The sequence below is a fragment of the Oryx dammah genome, unplaced genomic scaffold, assembly GCF_014754425.2.
Source record: "Oryx dammah isolate SB20612 unplaced genomic scaffold, SCBI_Odam_1.1 HiC_scaffold_23, whole genome shotgun sequence".
Classification (NCBI taxonomy): domain Eukaryota; kingdom Metazoa; phylum Chordata; class Mammalia; order Artiodactyla; family Bovidae; genus Oryx; species Oryx dammah.
Genome location: NW_024070207.1, coordinates 102,867,521 through 102,883,706, shown reverse-complemented (window position 1 = coordinate 102,883,706; position 16,186 = coordinate 102,867,521). Strand labels below are relative to the sequence as shown.

Below are 16,186 nucleotides of genomic sequence, written 5' to 3'. Positions count from 1 at the left end.
ATTAGTTCTCTAAAGATAAACCATAGCTTTGAAGCTAGCTATTTTCTTCAAAGATACAGACATTTTAGTGAAAATAAAATCACCTGGACTTTATATTTGGATGTAAAGAGAATATAAGGTATTATCAATCATGTGAGAAATTTTAAAATATACATTCCAACTCTTATTTTCACTCTATGGGTATTTTAAAAATTGAGATTTGCACAATATATCATTAGGGAAACAAGCGTAATTACATACTTTCCCCAAAAGTATTGGGATATTTCTTAAAAGAAATTAGGAGACAGCAGTAAAAATGTACTTTGTACTGTTCTTTGCATTACTCAATTCATTTGACTTGTGTTTCAGACATTTATCATTGAGAAAAGTTGATAAAAATATACAAAATATTACGAACACGTAGTATTCAAGATATATATATATATATATATATTTCCTACCTTGGAATATTAACAAAGAGATTAACATTCTTTAGTCTAATATCTGTATTTTATATATATTTTTTACTGATACAATACCTTAAGGTACTATTTTGGAGAAGTTTAATTATAGCACTGTAAAAGACATTTAGAAAAATGTACATTGATACTGCCATCCAGAAGAATATAAACTTAGATTAGGGTTGGGTTTATAACTGGATACAATTTCTACTCTTAATAAATTCTCTATGATTTGTATAATGTGACTCTTTAAGTCAATTTTGGTCACTTGTAGTGTTAATCTCCTTAAAAGATGTATTTTCCTGTTTTGATAAGATAGATTGAGTAGCTTTCTTCTCTTCTAAAAGGATATATGAAAACTAGGATAGAAACCAATTTAAAAGATCATCTCTTGGAAGTCTCATTAGACTGTAGTCAAACAAATATACATTCACATCCTCAATATCTTAGAGAAAAAGAGAACAGTAGATGCTGTTATATAACATTCAGAAGACAGCAAGGCAAGTTGGTTCAGTTTTCTACCATCAAAAGGCAAACATAAAGCGATTCCCTTTAAAAGGAAAGAAGGAGTTAAAAACATATCATCAGCTGATTATATGAACTTGCAGTACAGGTCTCTCAATGGAATTCAGAAATAGGAATGATTTTCATAATTCCTGATATGAACTCCAAGTTATAGTCTCTAAATATTTGCGACTTTTATTACCTAGTTCCTCACTCAGCACTCTCTTGTGGTTAATAATGCACTTTTGAGAGTCCTTTAAATTCAACATTTATTGCCATAGTATTTTGCACTAAAACAATGCTCTTTAGTTTTCAAGCTTTTCCACATATATCTTCTTCTTTGATATGTTAAACAACTTGATGAAGTTAATGGGGCAGGTTGTTATTATCAGCAACATTTTATAGATGAGAAACATGATTTTCTGAGAGGCTGGGCAAGTTACCAAAATAAGTGGCAAAACGTGAAACATCTAATCTAGTCTGCTCTGACTTTACATCTCAAGGTACATTTGCCAATCTCCCTGTGAGGTAAATATAAAGGATATTCAGTTCAGTTCAGTTGCTCAGTCGTGTCCGACTCTTTGTGACCCCATGGACTGCAGCACGCCAGGCTTCCCTGTCCATCACCAACTCCTGGAGCCTACTCAAACTCATGTCTATTGAGTTGGTGATGCCATCCAACCATGTCATCCTCTGTTGTCCCCTTCTTCTCCCACCTTCAATCTTTCCCAGCATCAGGGTCTTTTCCAAGGAGTCAGTTCTTTGCATCAGGTGGCCAAAGTATTGGAGTTTTAGCTTCAGCATCAGTCCTTCCATAGTACTATTTTCAAAAGCTCCTTACTTTCTGTGATTATTATAAGAATTCAGATTATGGTGTATATTTGTGTGAAGACAAAAAAAGATTATTCCTTTGTTTATCATCTTCAGTTGCCATCTAAGAAAACTATTAAAATGAATACTGCACATTGGATTTGAAGTAGGTTTGAGGATTTTAACATTTTAAAAGAGGGGATTGTGGGCAGTAATAAAATATTTTTATTCTTATGAAATAAAAGAAAATTATAATACATACAGTTGTGACCTTCTCATAATGGTAACTTAGTAAATGTTTGCTAATTATAAAGAAATTATCCAGAAATCTGTATCTTTAAGAAATGTTTTACACTAGAACTATCTAACAAGAACACCAAACACTTCACACATTCTTTCCTAGAAATTTTATGGTAAAATAAATATATTTTAATAAGACCGGTTGAGAAATGAATTAATCTCTCAAAGCGACTCTGTCTTGGTAGATTCTAAAAGAATTGCCCTTGCTCTTTTCATTTTGAATCCTTTTAATGACTCAGATATGATTTATAAGACTTGTAGGATTACAAATAACTTGAGCTAATTAAAATGAATGATCAAAATAAAGATTTAAAGTTTCCTACTTTCTCACTATTAATTATTATGGGGAGAAACTACATTTAAAAGAACTAGATAATTTAGAATATATTGATGGCCATCTATAAGATCAATTCAAATTTATGAAGAATAGTCAAACATTAATGATTTATTTTTTCAATTAAAACTATAACACTAAAGGAATCACTCTGAGAGCTGCACATGCTTTTAAGAATCCTCTTATTTATGATTATATCGCTTACAAAATGTCTCTATATCTTTATCATCATCATCTATCAATATCAACTTTTTGTTAATCCCTTGACACAAGGCTTCGCCCCACAGTTCCTAGTATTTAATAGACACTCAATAAACCAAATTAAAGTCAATGAGCCTACTATGAACCGGGCATAGCTTCTAAAAGTGAGAATGTCCCAATTCCTCATTTTTAAAATACTTATAAATAGTAATTATTTCTTGATGTAAATTTTTTGAATAATAGTTTATATTTGCATAGAATTTTAAAATTTATACATTACTTTCACCTATACCATTTCAGTTGAACCTCAGAATAACTTGTGGATATCTCTTGTTATAGTAGAATTGATTGTATAATAGACTGTCACTCAGTTATAACTAATATGTTTAAAAATAAGAATAAGCAATCTTATGACCAAAATTATGTTTCCCTTTGTAGAAGCACAAATATTAAATCTTTGGAGCTTATCTCTTTCATCAATTTTTAAATTAGCAGTGAAAGTGAAATGGTAGGCTATTTCACTGGGCAACATGTCACATTTGATTGTCAATGACTGAATTTCTGCTACTCTTACATGAAAACAATTTATTTTTTGAAAAAAAAAGTACTCCTGCAAGGAATGTTAATTCAATATATTTTTAAGTGCATTGCAAAAACAGAGGGCAAAGCAAACAATAACTTCTGTCAAGATGAATCCATTGCTTTGGCAAATTTTCTGATAGCCTATAAGTTTGAGCCTGGTTTAGAGATAACATGTACTGAAAAGGACTAAAAAGTCATCCTTTTCAAGCACCCATTTGGCTCCGTCAGCCAACATACTCCTCCCTTCCCTGTTGTGCATTATTCATAGATTTGAATGGATGTCCTCTCTGTAGCTCCATTCAGGTTCTAACAAAAACATCCAGCATGGGAATTCCCTGGCTGTCCAGTGCTTAGGATTCCATGCTTTCACTGCTTTGGGCCTGGGTTCAATCCCTGGTTGAGGAACTAAGATCCTGCAAACTGTGTGGCATGGCCAACTAATTAATTACTCAATCAAAGGAAGTGTTCATCTACTTTAAAAAAAAAAAACAAACATTCAGTTTGTCAGAGATGAGAATAGAACACTATAACACAGCACCAGAGATCTTCCCTTGCCACTTAACACTATTTTTTTTTTCCTTTTCTTTTTTTAAAACCTTAATTCCAGACCAGGGATCGAACCCAGGCCCCCAGAAGTGAAAGTGCCAAGTCCTAACCACTGGACCACCAGAGAACTCCTGATACTGACCCATTAATGTACATTCTTTGTGTAAAAGCATGAAATGGTTGCTAAACCATCCAGTTTGCCTTGCATCTAACCAGTATTTCTCCAACTTAGTCATAGGAATATAATGAGAGAACCTGTCAAATGCCTGATGAAATTCAAATAGATGGCTGCATTTTGCTTACCCATTGAAGAAATTTCTTCAATGAAAAATATTTTTTTGCCTCAAACATATAGGTAATATATATATATTTTTAAACTGATTGTGTGTGTATTTGTTTTACTAAATTACCTGATTAGTCTCTTCAAGAAATGGGTTCATATTTCTTTCACAGCCTCCATCTAAGAAGCATTCATCATGGTAGCTACAGTAATATCTTCTATGATTTTAACACAGAATTCAACTGCATTTGTCAACATCTACTTAGAAGTTAATTAATATAGCTCTGAGATGAATGTCATCATCACCCTTTTGTAGAGACCAGGACATTTACTAAAGATGGTGGAAATAGATTTTAACTGCAGTGATAGTCACAGAATATTTAAAGACTTTTCTAGACAATCAAGCAGATCTTAAAAGTTTGCTGATTTCATTAGTCATATAAAATTACAACTGGATCACCAAGAAAGAGGTTAGGTTTTCAGAGAATATTATTATTTCATTAATCAATAGGTTAGTTCTCATCATGAAAAAATATTTAACCAATTTTTAAAGACAACACAACAGAGGCTTTCTGGAAACTGAGGGACAGTTTTGATTAACAGAGTGCTTGAAGAGTGCTACTGGCATTCCATGGGGAAGGGCTACAGATGGTAGACTCCACGAACAAAACACTGTCCTAAGTCCCATAATACTTTTCTATTTCTTTTTGGCTGTACCCCACAGCATGTAGGATCTTAGTTCCACCACCAGGGATCAAACCCAAACCCCCCGCATTGGAAGTGCAGAGCCTTAATCACTGGACCACCAGGGAAGTTACCCTTTTGAATGTCCAGCTAGACACTCATGTAGGGCAAGACCCTGTAGACACCTGAACCTAAAACTTAACTCAATTTTATATACATATATAAAGTACTTTTGTCAAGATTGTAATAGACACTGGAATTTTCAGAAAAGGAACTGAAGTGAACGTCACTCAGTCATGTCCAGCTCTTTGCGACCCCATGGACTATACAATCCATGGACTTCTCCAGGCCAGAATACTGGAGTGGGTAGCCGTTCTCTTCTCCAGGGGATCTTCCCAACCCAGGGACTGAACCCAGGTCTCCCGCACTGCAGGTGGATTCTTTACCAGCTGAGTCAACAGGGAAGCCCAAGAATACTGGAGTGGGTAGCCTATCCCTTCTGCAGAGGATCTTCCCCACCCAGGAATCGAACTGGGGTTGCCTGCATTGCAGGCAAATTCTTCACCAGCTGAGCTACTAGGGAAGCCCAACTGTCATGAAAGCCCAAGGAAAATTTTACCTAGTGCTGTTACGGATTTTGTTAAAAGTTGTTTAGCGTTTTGGAAAATTACACTATGGATGGCCAATGCCACTCACAGTATTTGAGTCCATATACAACACACTAGCGTCACTCCATAGTGGTTGATATTGCATTCAGTGTCGACAACTAGAACCTCAGACTGAACTGCTCCATATTGAAAGACATATTATTTTATTATAAATGGCTCATATTTCTCTTAAAAATAAAACTTACAACATCATTTTTTAAGTGTCTACAGGTAGGATATATTATCTATAAATTTTAGTTTATGACTATAAAGAAGGTGTTACAAAGTATTTGTTATAAGAAAGGAAGGGGTTGGCATTGGATCTGAGGAGGTTGAAAACCATGGATACAGAGCTACAGGGACATTTCAAGATGAGGATATTATACTGAAAATAAATAGAAATTTTAAGGGACAGAATGAGAATATTTTCCCTCTGTGTATCCAATCCCTGATCCTAACAGCTCCACAGAGAACAGAATTGTATTTTTAAAATTGCTTGCTTTTACAGGCAGCTGTGACTACCAGTGAGCCAGAGGTCTACTTCATATATGGACCTGAATTAAAAACAGCCAGGCCTTCAGTTATTTCAGAGCCCAGGTTCTTGATTACATTTGACACAATAATCATCATCATATCTTAAGACTCAAATCAGCCTGACACTGCTCAACTCAGGGCTGCTTCTCCCAATTAGCTGAAAATTGCAGCCCAGCTCATCTTCTAGGGGAGAAGTTTACATTTACAATTTTGCTGTGTTGAAAAAGCAATGACCCCGACGAAAAGAACAAATCAACTTTCTAACTTATGCAATAACTATTTTAAGTTCACTAACTCTGGAAAACCTGTTTTCACAGGAATGAAAAAGTATAGACATTTTTTTAAAAAGCTACACAAAGTTTAACAGAGTCAGAGTTTGGACTACAAATGGGGGCATAAAAACGCATTGTGAATATTTAAAAAAAATTGTCTCCCCCCACAAATTATTTTCCAAATGAGCTTTCAAAAGGGACAATCTTTATGTAAAAGATATATTAAAATAATTTGCAATTAGTAGATAGGTACCTACCATTTGAAAATGAAAAGTTTCTAGATATCAAGGTCCTAAGGAATGAATTTATAATAAGATGCTAACTGGAGAACACTGTTAGTGTGACATGAGTATTATTCTATGTATCTGGTTCAAAATCATTTCTCTATTTCTAGGGTAAAATAATTGAGGAGGCTTTTGTGTATTTTATTTTCCTAATTATGATACCTTTTGACCTGGATCAAGGCAGTTTGCATATACTATGGAAAAAGTGCACAATAGCAAGGTAACCTCACGTCATGTCAGCATTTAGATGGCTGTGCTGAAGATCAGCTCAGAGGAACAGCACTCTGATATGCCATTTTCTAAGTGGATAAAAGCTTAGAGTCAGAAGAGAGAAATATGAGACAAAGACTGAGTCTAGAAAAGTAAAAAAAAAAAAAAAAAATGCCGAGAAGCAGAAGAACTGGAAAGGCAAGAAGATGTTGAAGGGGCCTGAGACAAGGATTTTCCAGCCACCAGGGATGGGGAGATACATGGGCAATAACAGGAATATAAGACCTGACAAAGTGTGAGACCCACTGGAAGTAACTGCTGAAAATAATGGAGAAACCATGGAGGCTGAAGTGGAGATCTAAAGGAATAGGGAGTGAGGGAGGCAAAGATGGGGACAGGAGCACAGAGAAGTGACAGAAATAACAAGAGAGGAGGCATATTAAAGGCAGTGCTTCTTTGAGTTTTATTTTTCGCAAACATCCGTATTCACCCAAAGGTGAGCATTTCTTCTAAGACAAACCACATTATGAATATCCTTAGTTTTTTGGATATCCCTAAAGAAGAGATAATATCTTTCTTATACCACAGCTATACTTATATGGGATTTAGGATGGATTTTTAAAGAGTAGTTTTTGATGCAAGTTTTAACCATTGCGTAGGAAAGACATCAAGGCTGAATGAATGAGTGTTGTTTTATTATATACATTCATTTATTATATATATACTATACACACATGAATGCTCAGTCACGTCTCACTATAACATCATCTAAATTATTTTGCCCCAAATTTTTATGATATGAATTATTGGGAGAGGATAATGTTAATGCTTATCAATGAATTAATTGATGTCTTTCTCCTTTAAGATTAGGCAACAATCCAAGTACTGCTGAGTATTATAAGCAACTTTTCCATAGAGTCTGTTTTCTTTTGGAAAACAAAGTTCCCATTTTCTGTTGTTTAGAGTAATTAAATCTTTGAAGAGTTTGTTTTTGAGCTTTAGGGAAAAAAAAAGTTCTCAAGTAAGCCAGCATTCTTTAAAATTATCTAGAGAAAACTATACATTCATGGTTTTTAAAACAACACCATCCACTGCTAGTATCCTGAGGTTAACATATACATAGCAAAGTTTGGCAAAAATAAAAAAAATAATAAGAGATAAGCTTTAGTAATGAAATCAACACATTTTATTTTAGTCTGTCATTACCTTAGTGTGTTTTTTCAAATTCTAGCAACCAGAGTAATAAGGAAATGGAATCAGAAATCCTTCGAGGGACAACTACTTAAATTATGGATACCAAGTTGTAAAGTGTCTGGCTCATTCTAGTACTGGCATGAGCTTTCTGGAAAAAAAAATGCTCTTTAGATTTTGCCATTTAAATAAGACCCTTAGTGATTAATCAACTGATCTGCTATAGTTGGTTTTAAGGTATATGCCAGTGATAGTGATAGCACTGATGGTGGTATAACACTTCATCTTTTTTTAAAATATAAATTTATTTATTTTAATTGGAGGCTAATTACTTTACAGTAGTGTCTTGGTTTTGCCATACATCAACATGAATCTGCCACAGGTATACACGTGTTCCCCATCCTGAACCCCCCTCCCTCCTCCCTCCCCGTACCATCCCTCTGGGTCGTCTCAGTGCACCAGCCCCAAGCATCCTGTATCATGCATTGAACCTGGACTAGTGATTCGTTTCATATATGATATTATACATGTTTCAATGCCATTCTCCCAAATCATCCCACCCTCGCCCTCTCCCACAGAGTCCAAAAGACTGTTCTATACATCTGTGTCTCTTTTGCTGTCTCGCATACAGGGTTATCATTACCATCTTTCTAACTTTAAAACCCCACACAAGTAGATTACTGAACAGTCTGGTCACTTTCCTATTAATGTTCATTCAGGTAAGTGTAGTTATGCTACACTTGCTCTTGCTTGCCACAGAATGGGAGTTAAATTTTTGTTAATCCAAGTCTTATTTTGCTCTATGAGTCCTGTGAGCACAGAGAGATAAAATTCCCCACATCACAATCCAGGCGAGGGGAGGCGAGGCCTGTTTACAGGATTGACAATGAATGAGACAGCACCTCTGGGAAAGAGGAATGCCATTCAGCATGGCCATGCTGCTGAGTGTGATCTATCTGTTCACCTGGTGTTAGTGAAATTGCTGAATTTAATTTAAAAAATGTTACAGTGATTACTTAGAAATCATTGGCTCCCCAAGCAACTTTCAGAAGTTGAGCCCAGCTCTTTAAGTCCCTGCTGTAATGATGGAAAACACAGAGTTTATGGCTACTCCGCACCTCTGAGAGACCACTGTGTATGTCATTCATGCACTTTCTTCAATAAATGTTGTCAGCAGAAACAAATAATTTGTGGATAAGCTTTTTATTCTTTTTCCCTTTCTTGTTTATAACATTTGTATCATTATATAACTAGATTCTGGGACTAAGTTTAATACTTTATCATTAAGTAGTTTGAGTTCTTGGAGGAAAATAATGGCTGTCTCTAGAGGTTAAGTTGTAGTTCATTATCCTATAAAAATCAAGTGTTTTTGATTGGCACATATGTATCTGATTTTTCATTTGAAAGTATGAACATCATAATTCCCCCACCTGATCATGTTTTTCCTGGAGCATATATTTTAAAGTAGCTCTTAAAACTTGCAACGTGCAACATAATTATTTTAATCTTCATAAAAAATGATGTGCTAAAAATAAAAGTATTGGTGTAGCCTTGGTGTTAGAACTAAAAATACCGCATATTTGTTTTGTGAGTGGAATATGTACTCAAATGACACAATAGTAGTATTAAATAAGTGTGTAATAGTAATTCTACAAAGGGCACATTTAAAAAAAAATCTTGGTTATTAACTCAGTGCAAGTAAATTTAAAATTCTGTAGATTCCCTCATTAAATTATAACAGTATGGAAAATTCTTCGTATATATGTTAGAAGGAACAAAAGCTAGTATTAGTAAATATTATGTCTCTCCTTAGAGAAAAAGATATTATTATTATACTTTCCTAGCATATGTATTTATAAATATAAATACAAGGAGAATTCGTTCAGCATCTCCAACAACCATTGCAGTATCTGGAAAAGAATGCTTAATTTTCACCAAAGTGATTAACTAGCAAATGAAAAATATAGGTCAATATCAGTCTTTTCTCCTCAGATATTTTCATTATGTAATAATGACACTAGTACACACGTAACTGTCAATGTTTGAGTCTTTTTTTTCAAAGTTAGAATAGAGGCTCTACCAGGTAACCCGTTTCAAAAGCAAAATTTGGTTACAGTTTGGAAAAGAGATAAAGAAAAATGGAGAGAAACTTGCTTTTCCAAGAAGAATGGCAAATACTTGCTTAGATGCCCTTTTGGAATCAGTCATATTAATGATGTTGGCAAAGATAGAAAAGAGTTAATAAAATTACTTACATGTATGTGTATATATATATATATGCATTAGATTTGTTCAAAATATTAAAAAGTAACAAATCACCCTACATGAGAAAATTCTCAAAGAGTTATGGCAGTGGTCCCCAACCTTTTTGGCACCAGGGACCAGTTTTGTGGAAGACAGTTTTTCCATGGACCAGGGTTTGGGGTGGGGATGGATTTAGGATGATTCAAGCTCATTACATGTATTGTTCTCATTATTTCTATTATTATTACATTAGGCCCACCTCAGATCTTCAGGCCTTAGATCCTGGAGGTTGGGGACCCCTGAATTAGCGAACCTAAGATCATACAAATAATACTTCAATGTAAACATAAGGAAACGAAAAGAAAGTCTGTCTTCTTTTTCTTCAAATGCAAGAATTTCTGCATCAGAACTGTCACAACGTTGGGGTTTTGAACTTGTGAAAGTAATAGACTCTCTGCATCTTAGTATGCTTTCCTGAGTTATAAATATTTTGATAATGAAATTGGCAACACAGACTCAGTGAACTCAAATGTGTGAAATGTTATATTCATTTAGAATGCGGACTAGCAATTGGTAAAGATGTCTGTCTCTTTGCTTGTTATTTGACAAGAGAGTGCAGAACTCAGCCTGAGCAGGCCGCCCTGCCCTTCTGATTAAGGGCTTGTGGTCAAGGTGTCCTGAGCCACTGGTGTGCCAAGAGGTCTATAAAATCCTGCTAGAACTGCGCTTCTCCAGGTACTCTACTGAATAGCCCTGGCCTCTCCTCAGAGCAGATTGGGTCTCTCCATCAGGAATGGTTGCCAAGTGAGAAGTATATAGAGGCTGATTCACACACACCAAGTGCTTGGCTGAGCTTCTAGAAGTGTCTGTCTGCCAGGATACATTTTTCTGTCACTAGCAGCAACCTTACAATTAGGCTAAATGCAATCATTAGCAGGTTGCAGATTATGTTTTGTGTGGGGGGAAAAAAAAAACCTCTAAGAGTTAGTCCCATGTCATTAACATGTTGATGAGGACAGAGTATCAAGGCGGGTTAATGGAATTTGTTTCAGGAGAAAAAAAAAATACATATTAGCAGATTGCAGCAATTGTAATAGACTCTCTTGCTTATCGCTATTTGCTAAAGTAGAGAGACTTCTTTTACTAAAGGGATCCAAGATTACTTGTGTGATTTCTGAATGGTCTACCTTCTATTCTCATTGTGGAATGTTTCAGGAAAACAAAGATTCAGTATGACTCAAATATGCTGTGCCAGAGAATCAAGCTTTCTCTGTCATTACTGTCATTGTTTCCATAGTTGTTTTCCTTCTTCTTTTCCTCCTCTTTCATTTTCTCTTTCTCTGATTCCTCTTCCTTATCTATCCACCCACCTATCTATATCTATGTCATCTATCTAACCATCCACCCACCCATGACAATGTTCCTAAACTTCTAATAGAATATGAAGTGAAAATAATAGATCCAAGGAATAATAGAAAATATGCATGTTTAGAGTCCAAAGGTAGAATAACACAGCTTCCCTTGATTGGTATGCAAAATTATAAATTTATACCCTACTGAAAAGTTGCTCTAATAGCACTTGAGAATACTACTTAGGTAACCTACAGTGAAATGCTCTCCATGAGGCAGCCTGGGCTACATGTTATGTGATCTCTCTTATAAATGCTTATTGAATACTGAGCATTGTCCTTATAGTGGCCTGTAAGATTCTCCTAGAGAAATCGGTTACATAAAATTCTAGAATGTATGCATGCTATATAGACTATTCTTTTCCTCATGCATTCCCAAACACACATTGTGTATTCATAATTCATACAGTATAATGAAACTCTGATTAGTTTTATGGAAGTTTGTTTACTTTGACTTAACCTGATAATGCCTAAACTTTTCTTTTGGGCCATATAACCTTTCTTGAGTTAACTAGTTCTGGCAGAGACTCAATTAGGGGAAAAAAGAGAGAAGAAAAGCATGGGAGGGTGATGATCAGGATGCTAAAGTCAGTCATGTGTCTACCTGATGCTTGAAATTATCACACCAAGGCATTACCCAGCCTGTTCTTGAATACTTATACAACCTTAAGAGGCAGCCTGTTTCACCTTTGGACAGCTTGATCACAAAATTCCTCTCTCTGCTAAATTGAAATATAAGTTCTTAGACTACATTACATGCCTGAATTGATTCAGCCTAACAGCTCCCTAATTTTTCTCTCCTATTGCTCTATTGTAGTGTGTGTGTGAGAGAGAAGGGAAAGATGACTGTCACTAAAACCTGTCTTATCTCCCAATTCTGAATGTTCCTGGTTGACACAGTGCAGTGGTTCTCAAACTATAATATTCATAGAAATGACCTGGAGCCTGGACAGCTTGTTAAAAATTTTCTGGGCCACATCCCCAGAGATTCTGATTTAGTAGGCTGGGGTAGGACCCACGTATTTGCATTTCTAGCAAGCTCATAGATGATGCTAATGCTGCTAGTCCAGGGACCACACTTTGGGGCAATGCTTGGGTAGTATATACACTGATGCTCTGCCAAAACCCATGCCCTTTTTGGTGGGATCACTGGCTGCTAACAGCTCGCAGCTGCCACTCTCACTGGAAACTGCCCTCAATTGTAGGTTTTATCCAAAGTTGCCCTCTCCCACAGAGTGACCCAGAACCAGTAACTGGCTGGTATTGGAATACAAAGGCCCAGCTCCCTTGCCTCAATTCAGCACATCTCTGGAGGGAACTACAAATTCCAGACCTCCCCTTAGACACTCCCCAGGCCTCACATTCACTGCAGGGTAGCTTCTCTTTCCGCCCAGTGTTACCTCTGTCACATACTTATACGTGTATCTCATGGAAACACTCTCCACAAACCTGCACACAACTCTCCATCTCAGGGAATCTTCTTCTCTCTGTTTCCAGTCTTAAGTCAGCTGGATTTTGTCTTTTATGTTGCTTTTCTCTTGAACTAATTTCACCTTTCAATATTCAGCCTTCCACCCCAATTTGCTGAAATCTTTTTGGCTCCTGATACTCGTCTACTGTGTTTGTCATTTCTCTCTGCTTTGTGTCATTGGCAAATTTGATAAGAATGCTATCTACGTCTTCATCCAAGTCACTGATGGAAATATTGAAGAGGACAGAGCTGAGATTAGATTACTGTGAAAAGCTGCCAGAACCTCCTTCCAAGTTGATATGTATTCATTAAAAAGCAATGAAGAGAGCATAGGCCTCAGAGACACAGATTTTGGTTTGGAACACCAGCTCTGTCTAAGTAGAGGTCAGCAGCTATACTCACAGCTAAAAAGAACAATGCCATTTTAGCATGTCTGTCTTAATAGGCAACTTAGGTGTGACCCACATATTAAACATTAATAAGTCATGTCTTGCTACCAAAAAACATAAAAATCATAAATAATTATTATGACTTCATGATGATTATTCACTTAATTTGTCTCAGGATGCAAGTTGTGTTTGACCGTTTTTGTTGAGTGTTTGTTTCATTTAAAAATTTAAAAAAGAAGTTGTGGTAAAATTGATGTTTAAGAGCTAATTCAATTTCACTAGGTAGATTTAAAATACTTGCAATACAAAAGAAAAACATAACTCCTCAGGAATTGTATGAGTGGCCATAAAACTATGAAATGTGGGTTAAAGTCTCCAAAGGGGCTTGGATTAGGTCTGTCTGACTTGCTTTCAATGCTCTATGGCATGAAGACACTGGCTGGCCACAGAATGGTCATGAGTACCATATTAGAGATTTGATAAGGGTAACTGAGAAGCTGAATATTAGAAAATATTAAAAACACACCACCACTGACTTGAATGGGGAATTGATTTCCCACAAATTTAAATAGTTTTTATCTCTTTGGCTGAGTACTGAAGCTAGGCAGAATGGCCAGAGCATAAAACATTGGCTGGAGGCATGAAGATACTGCTTTTGTTTCTGATTATTTAATAAGTCACAATGTACCTCAAGAAAGTATTCCTCCTCCCATTTTTTTTCTCTTGAAAAGATAATATGTATGCATTACCTCCCTAAAAAAAGGTAGTAAGGATTTTTAAAAGAAAAAAAAAAGCAATCTGGGAATGCTTTCAACTGTTACTAAACTGGGAGTAAGTTAAATAAATATAAACAAAATACATTTACCAAACTATGAAAGAAAATGCTAAAAAAAATGTTGATGGTGATTATTTCTCAAGTTTTAAATTTTTCTATAGTTAGTAGATATCATTTTATATCAGGAGAAAATTGTTTCAAAGTATAGAAGAAACTTTCAAACACAGATCAATGGTATAGGTAAAATATAAAAACACAAAACCAAAAGGTACAATCTGAGCTTAGAAAACAAGACAGATAGATCTGTGGGTCAGCAATGGCACAGAAACATGAAGTAGTATGCAGGGCTGAAGACATGAAGCTGATGGGCTCTGGGAAGTATGTAGTGGCTACCAGGAGTTCAGAATTACCGGGCTCAAGAAACAACACAAAGAGCCTGAGCTGGGCTCCTTGCCTCAATGAGTCAGGGATGAGATCATGCTTCCCAAGTGATAAAAGGGGACTGAGAAAGAGCTGCTGTTGATCACTACCTAGACATGCTTCAGTGACCCCCTTCTCTGGGGGAGGAAGTTGAAAAGAATAAATTCCATAAAAACTCACTAATACCTACATGTTCTACATATTTTTTACTTTCAGAAATACATATGAATTAATGGTTTATAGAAAGAAAATAAATCCCTATTATAAATTGAATGAATCTTCACACTGTTCTCCATAGTGACTGTACTAGTTTGCATTCCCACCAACAGTTCATCACAGCACTGTTTATAATAGCCAGGACATGGAAACAACCTAGATGTCCATCAGCAGATGAATGGATAAGAGAGCTGTGGTACATATACACAATGGAGTATTACTCAGCCATTAAAAAGAATACATTTGAATCAGTTCTAATGAGATGGATGAAACTGGAGCTGATTATACAGCGTGAAGTAAGCCAGAAAGAAAAACACCAATACAGTATACTAACACAAATATATGGAATTTAGAAAGATAGCAATGATGACCCTGTATGCAAGACAGCAAAAGAGACACAGATGTGTAGAGCAGACTTTTGGACTCAGAGGGAGAGGGAGAGGGTGGGATGATTTGGGAGAATGGCATTGAAACATGTATAATATCATGTAAGAAACGAATCGCCAGTCTATGTCCGATGCAGGATACAGCATGCTTGGGGCTGGTACACGGGGATGACCCAGAGAGATGTTATGGGGAGGGAGGTAGGAGGGGGGTTCATGTTTGGGAACTCATGTACACCCGTGGTGGATTCACGTCAATGTATGGCAAAACCAATACAGTATTGTAAAGTAAAATAAAGTAAAAATTAAAATTAAAAATAAATAAATAAATAAATAAATTGAATGAAGCCCAAAGATCCCCAAACTAGAATGACTGTTAGAATTGGAGAGATAAAATCCCAAATCAAATGATGATTATACCAATTTGTCAAAATAGCTCATCTTTCTAAAAATAAAGTCCAGCTAAATTTATATATTTTATTGAATGTTTTAAAGACTTCGAGAATGATAGTGATGTGGAGACAATGAAAAATGAAAATATAATTGAAAAGTAATATAATGGATGCTGTTGTTAACATTAATGGTTCAGTTAAATGAAGCAAGCGAAACTTTCACTCATTTGTTTTACTTTTAGACACCATAATATTAAATGAATGAATGAAGAAAAGGTCTGCTGGCATCCTATAGCCTCACTTTAGGAAACAATTATGTCTTTTTTTTTTTAATTTTTAAAGTCTTTTCATGGGTAAACAGTATGAAGAGGCATTTGTAAGCATGTATTTTGGTGTGCTTGGAGGGCCTGGTTTAGGACTGCAGGACTGGGTTAAAATGAACACAGCTACTTGGCTACACGACTAGGTAATTTTCCACACCAGTAAATCACCAATGATATGATTCCAAATGTCTCCCTTTTTATGCAATCCCTGCAAGCTAGAAACATTCTAATTGCTTTAAAGGAAATGACATAAAGTGAAGCAGGCAGTTGCCACCATGAACCTTTTAGATTCGCATGGATCACAGCACTCACTGGCCCAAGAGCCCCAAGGTTTGCATTACAGGT

General features: G+C 35.8%; 1 protein-coding gene across 6 annotated transcripts in view; it reads right to left on the bottom strand.

Moving 5' to 3' along the window:
* DMD (dystrophin) overlaps window positions 1-16,186 on the bottom strand; it is a 2,254,125-nt gene that overhangs the window by 544,113 nt on the left and 1,693,826 nt on the right. The gene's annotated exons all lie outside the window — the stretch shown is intronic.